A 6628-nucleotide genomic window follows, 5' to 3' on the forward strand; every position below is an offset into this window, starting at 1 on the left:
AGGTACATAGTTAGCAGACGTATGACTATTTTCCCTTCGCGCACATGTCAAACAGCGCTTGCTGCACCATGGTCGCTATTGGTCAAAAAGCACGAGTAGACCCGTATGAACGACTTACGTTATAGTCATGGCTCATATTGCCGTATATTGGTATAAGTTAAAATAACGGAAAAATTTGCGTGACAAATGATTTCAAAAAGTACAATTGGCTCATTAAACCATGTATGTAGATGGAACAGTAGTTCAGTTAACATTTGCATGCATATCGGTAACCAAACGTCCTTTTTGCCTATTAGTATAATAATACACGTTCGTGCAACTCTGCTGAATAAAGTACACGGTGCACACCACTGGCTACACGGGCGTTTTCCACCATATCCTGTGTCTGTTTTCACGCCTGTGCCGGCAGCCGCTGCCACCATCTGCACCAGCTCAGTAGCTGCTGACGCGCGATTCAGGCCGTTCGGACCGTAAGTTGGGGCCTGTCACAGACCGGCACCGTCGGTCAGACGGACGGCAGACATGTTGTTTGGCCACCGTTTGGAAGGGAGGCGGCCGCAGCGCGTTTCCGGCGAGCAGTGGCGCGCGGCGGCGAGCGGCGCCGCACCGCGCCGCATTCGCCGACGTGGCATTCAATCAGCTGAATAGACGACGCCTCCCGCCCCGCATAAGTGGCTTTGTGACCGCTGCGGATGTTGCCATTTTGTTCCCCGCATTTACACATGGAAAAACAATGCGCTAAAGCGGAAAAGATGGGGATAAAACAGCATAATTACCATGACGATAGCATCACGGCCTCACTTGGGAACGCACCCATAATGGCCGGGACGGCGACAGATAGGAAATAAACGATTACAGAAATGACGGCGTGTCCATTTTCCGGCGGCGTGCGGCCGCGCCACATTCGCCGCCCATTAGTGGCGCGTCGTTATTGATGAGCGGGTGCCGCCGCGGCGAATTGGCCGCAATCGCGCCGTCGGCACCGGAGGACAACAGGGGAGTGAGCGGCCGACGGGGCTGCGTCGGCGCGCGGCCGGAGAGGAGCCCGTGTCAGCCCGTGTCAGCGGTGTCATAGGGGTGTCATAGGGGTGTCATTGGGTGTCGTTGGATGTCGGGGTAGGCAGAGCGCGGAGGGCAGAGAGAGGAAGTGAGCGGAAAAGGTGGAGTCGAGATGAGTTGAAGTAAATATGTCTTTTGAATCAGCTGACGCGACGTTGTGTGCCTTTGTGTGACAGACTTTGTGTAACAGGCACACGGAGAGCGATCGCCCATGGTTATCGGAAAAGTGCTGAGGAGAGCGAGGAATGCTGGATCGAACGCTATTCGGCTCTAATTAGTATTGACGAGCCGTGTTGCAATGTGGCATGATGAGCTGAACTTCACCGGCTAATTTACCGCCAACCGACGCAGTCTGGAAAATTGGAGCTGGGAATACCGATTGCGAAAGTTCGATAGCATCATAGCTCGAACGGTTGACTTTCGTCGATAGATTATGACATGTGGGCGCCTGGCGTCCCAGCCATTTACCATTATCTTGAATCGCTCGGAGCCCCCATATTTGCGTTCTGATGGACACTTGAAGTGACATCTGTCATTTTTCCACCATGAGCGCCTACGGTCCAGGCATATAGAGGCAATGGCCGACCAATCACAATTAGTGCGACAGATGGCCAAGGCTTTCAGAAACACATTAGCTTATGGCTAGATATTAGGCACATAGTCTAGCTGTTAGGCTCTAGACAGACACTTGTGCATCGTAAATTATCCATCTATTTACTCTAATTGGAGCATGCGAATTTACATCCACGCTTATTCTGATTCAATTCCGGTTTCAGGATATTTTCAAGTCCCGCACACAAGCAAAATTTCAGCAATATCTCGAATATCTCGCAGCCTTTCCCGTAGCTCAGCCTCTTCCCACAGCCAGTTGAAAGAGCGCTGTTCTTCCAGTGTTGGGAGCCCGGGTTCGAGTTGCTCCGGCGCTCGCCGTATGAGACTCCTCTATCCGTTTTTTCCGTTGAACCTGAATGTAGGTATCCGTCAAAGTGCAGAAACGTTTGTACCGAAACGCGTATTTCTAACTGAATGCATCACTTTGATACATTAATAATAACGGGGCCAAATACTGTGATATAGAACAGTGTGAATATCTAGCACAATCGAGAAACCGGTGATTAAAACACTCACACTTGCAGATAATGCTCATTGTGATCAACCACCAGACTACAGTTCAGTTTCCGGTTTCTGTTACAGCAGAAGTGGCTGATTTTAATTAGTGTAGGCGTATTACTACCACGATTAGGCAACACTGGCAGGCGGTTTCTGCAGAATGAATAAAAATTTGGGATCATTGATGTGTTATCCTGCTAATGATTTGGAGATGTGGACTGCGAACACGCATGCGGAACAAAAGAAAGCTGGTCATTTACTCAGCACTTGCACAACGTGCGGTATTGTGCAGTGGCTAAGCTTGAGTGGTCTTACGCTGTAAGTTATGACCTAGATTTGTTCCAAGTTTCAATGAGAAGAGGTTATGCTTTAACTGATTTGAGGCTACAGTAGCCTTCACCATTGAACTGCCAATAGCATGGTTCACAGTTCACACTTCACAGTAGGTACATACATACATATAAACACGTTAAAAGTTAAACGTACCTAAAAGCGTACTCAATGCGCATGACATCTAAAAACATCAATTGATCATTACTTGTTTGCTATTATTTGTTATGAAACGCAAACAATTTAATACAAATGTCAAATGCCTAGAGACAGTTCTACATCAAAAGGCATTTGTAATTTGAACATTGAGAAATCTGATTACCGAAGTCAAAGATGTTACAGCTGAACGTCATGAATTGATCATGTGATTGTGAATCTTATCAAATTGTTTTCCTTATTGTGTTTTGCCTGACATGAATTTAATCAGATCATTGTAATATATTTTCAAATTTGATTTTTGAGTAGAAATATATGGAATAGCAGCATGTAAATTCCAATGTGCCCTTCTTGTCTTTCTTTCAAAACAAATTGCATGCTTGGAATGCAGTCAACGGAACAATGGTTAGCCTGATGTACGCTAAGCATTACATGCAAGCAATCAAACATTTCCTCCAAGCAATCCAGGCCACACCGAGGCGTATTTACACTTGTTAACCAGCCGACCGACGCCTTCATTGACGGAAAATTTGGCGGAAGTTGATCACATTTTACGGGTCTAGCTAAAAAGTTCACTGGTGGTCACCTGTAGTGGGCATACTCAGCAACTGTCACGGTTCGTTGGAGATGTAGACATTGTCACTGTGGTGGGTTTTGGCGATGCATTGTGTCGCACACGATGTTATCTCGCCTATTTCATGAGCAGATTAGCACGGAATGAACACTTTGGGGCATTCCAGGAGCCTGACCAAGACATGGCAACGGCAGAGCGGGACCATGCTGTAGTAACGGAAGCTAGGAAAGCTGTGTATGTGCAGGTATGAACATCAGTGACAGCTTGACAGTGCTTTGTTTGAAATTCCATACAACGTTTGCTTCGCAGCATTATTGTGAACAATAATTTGATTGATTTTTTCGTGGTGGTGAAAGAAAAGGATGGAGTTAAGCGGTTCAATGAAGGCAATAGCCCTTACTACTTGATGAGAAATTTGGCTCTTGATTAGGTATAGGAAACTGCTTGAATGCGTTTCTGATTGTGCTTTTTGCGTAAAATGTATAAAAAAATACCAGTAGCAAGTAAAAAAAAAGAAAAATGTTCCGGTCAGCTCAGCTGCCTGATGAAAAGAGCGAATAATTGACATGCCAAACCCCATCATCAACCGTCCCGCTGTCTCCGTAGTCCGTCTTCTCCCACTTCCTTCAGTGTCTGTCCTATACCGACTATTGCCGCGTCATTCATTTGCCACACCCGCGCCAGGTTGTCTGCACGGGCGCGTCACATCTCGCCGCGGCCGCGCCGGATCGCGCCGCGCGGTTCCCACGGCGCGGCACAATCGGCGAGTGCGCGCCGCGCGCCGAGATGCGGCGCTGATGCGGCCATTGTGACGCGCTGTCGGCCGGGACGCAGTCGGAATGCACTGCACAGACACGGGCTAATGGCAGAGGCGTCAGGCCGCGACAGCCGAGCCGCGCTGGGCGGCGGTGACCGAACCGAGCTTAGAGGGAGCCGACAGCTGGGCTGAGCTAGTCCTGACAGCTGAGCTGAACCAGCGCCGACAACTGAGCTAACGACCAGCGCCAATCAAACCGAGGTGACTGTTCTAGCTTCCCTTATATTTATTTCTGCGTGCACATGCTTTCCATCCCTTCACCGTCCCTGTTATATTTTCCGCCATGACCTCATCCTAGTTCACGCCTTTATTCCTATCCTTGAACTGTGACCATTCCTTCTCATCCCTGACTTGGCCATTCAGGGAATCGCATCCGCCACCACCCGCTGCCCCTTCATACATCCCGCCCTGACCTCACCATCCGTCCCTTTATCACCTCATTCACACCCCCCATCCCCTATCCACCCTGTTCGCACCTGTTGTTTCAGCATCAGCTCCATCCCGTTCCTCGCCCTCTCCACCCACCCTCTCTCTGCCGGCCGATAACATTTCATTCCCACAGCCATTCTCCGGCGCTGACCGCCGCCACCTTCTCCCGGCCCGTCGCGCTGAGGTCGGGCGGCACTATCAAAGCGATACCGTGGCCAGATTAAATGCACTTTAATGTCACTGATGAAAGGTAGTGATGATTGAGGCTGGGACGATAGAATCACGCCGCTCAGATCGGGACCAATAATTATCACCGTCCGTGGTTCTCACGGCTGTTCGGCGCACAATGGGAGCCACCGTGCCGCCGCCGCGCCGCAGACGTCTCGGCCGCGCCGCCTCCGCCTCGGCCGCGCCGCGGCTGCCCCGGCCGCGCCGCTATTGACACGGCGCGGCACAGACGCGCCGCGTCATCGTGCCGCCGCTCAATTATTGCTCAAATGCTCGATAATTGCAATTCAAAGGCAGCGATATTCAAATCATCGAGGTGAGTTGCACATCACATGAAATATCTGTCTGTAAATTACCTATCTTTTTGCTATTCGTCTTAGCGGTCGGGAATAATGGTTGGGCCCGGGGTCGGTCTTAATTGGCCGCGCCGCGATCAGCCGCGCCCCGCGTTTGCCGCCGCTCGACGCGTCATCTGCGCCGCGCGCCGCAATGAGTCGCGGTCGCGCCGCATTGGTCTCGGTGCTCGCCGTCCGCGCCCGCGGTCAGCGGCGCAAAGAGCGGCCTGATTAAATCCCATTGAAAATGGATATTATTAATACGCACTGTCGGCCGTCAAAGGCAACCGATCCGTCTTCTGGGATAACTTAATTACCGGAGACTGTTTTGGATGCTGCGCACCTGAGCGATTTGTGTTGAAAGTTGGCCGAGCTGACAGAGCTAAATGCACGGTTGCAGCGTCGGGGGCACTGAGAATAGGTGGTAATTACGAGCGTGAGGAGGCTGCTGGCTGCCTGTTCCCCTGCGTCCAGAGGCAGCGGGAGTGGTGTGGAAGGAAGAGAGAGAGAGAGAGAGAGAGAGAGAGAGAGAGAGAGAGAGAGAGAGAGAGAGAGAGAGAGAGAGAGAGAGAGAGAGAGAGACAGATAGAGAGAGAGAGAGAAAGAGAGAGAGAGAGAGAGAGAGAGAGACAGATAGAGAGAGACAGAGAGAGAGAGAGAGAGAGAGAGAGAGAGAGAGAGAGAGAGAGAGAGAGGGAGAGAGAGTTAGGAAGAGAGGGAGTGTTTGGAGATAAGAGGAGTGTATTTTCAAAAAGGTTATCGTTAAAATCTGTTATCGGACTTTTTACAATTATGCAGGCAGATGTCAAGGAAAAAAACATTTTCAGGAGAATACGAAGAAAGAAATCATAGCACTTCAATTCCATCATTTTTAGCGGTCGTTAATCAACTTCACATATAGCTAAACCGATCGCGGTGACGGCGTTTGTTATATCTATCAAAGCAGTGCACACTGCACGTGACGCCACCGCTGATGCGCTGAACGGGCTCGCCCCAGAGCCGTGCCGCGGCCCGACGGTGGACGGACGGCGCGCGCCAGAGGCTGCTCTGAGCCAGCTGGTAAACCGGTCACGTCATCAAGTGGCTCGAGACGTATCAGACAGCTGGTCGGATCTGACAGTCGACGGACGACCACAATACACACACAGTACACACCGTACGGACGACTCCGCTCAGCTCAGACAGCCGGCGGGCGACGCAACTCGGAGCTCAGACAGCCGGCGGGCAACCAGCTCTCGAATCAGCTCAGTTCAGCAAAACTCAACTCACCGCTCAAACAGCTGCGAGCTGCTTGCTCCGCTGTGGGTTAGTCATTTTATATAGGACGCATGTAGGCGAGCTTAGGCGGCTCATCTGCGGACATCGCGGATAGATACACAAGCATAGTGGTATGATTCGCTGTCACGTGAAAAGGCGAAAAGGGTCGCCTATGCCTGCTAAGTCATAGTCGTATTTAGTCGTGCCTACTCGGCCGAGTAAACCTCGTTTCTCAGTCTCCCAGGCTTATGAACTCTGTACCGACTGTCAGTCTATGAGCTCGTAAGTACGTGTACAGGGCGGGCACGCATGATCTCAGATCATTTATCGTGC

Source organism: Amphibalanus amphitrite, unplaced genomic scaffold (assembly GCF_019059575.1).
Source record: "Amphibalanus amphitrite isolate SeventyFive unplaced genomic scaffold, NRLGWU_Aamphi_draft 000199F_arrow, whole genome shotgun sequence".
In the NCBI taxonomy this organism is placed as follows: Eukaryota; Metazoa; Arthropoda; class Thecostraca; order Balanomorpha; family Balanidae; genus Amphibalanus; species Amphibalanus amphitrite.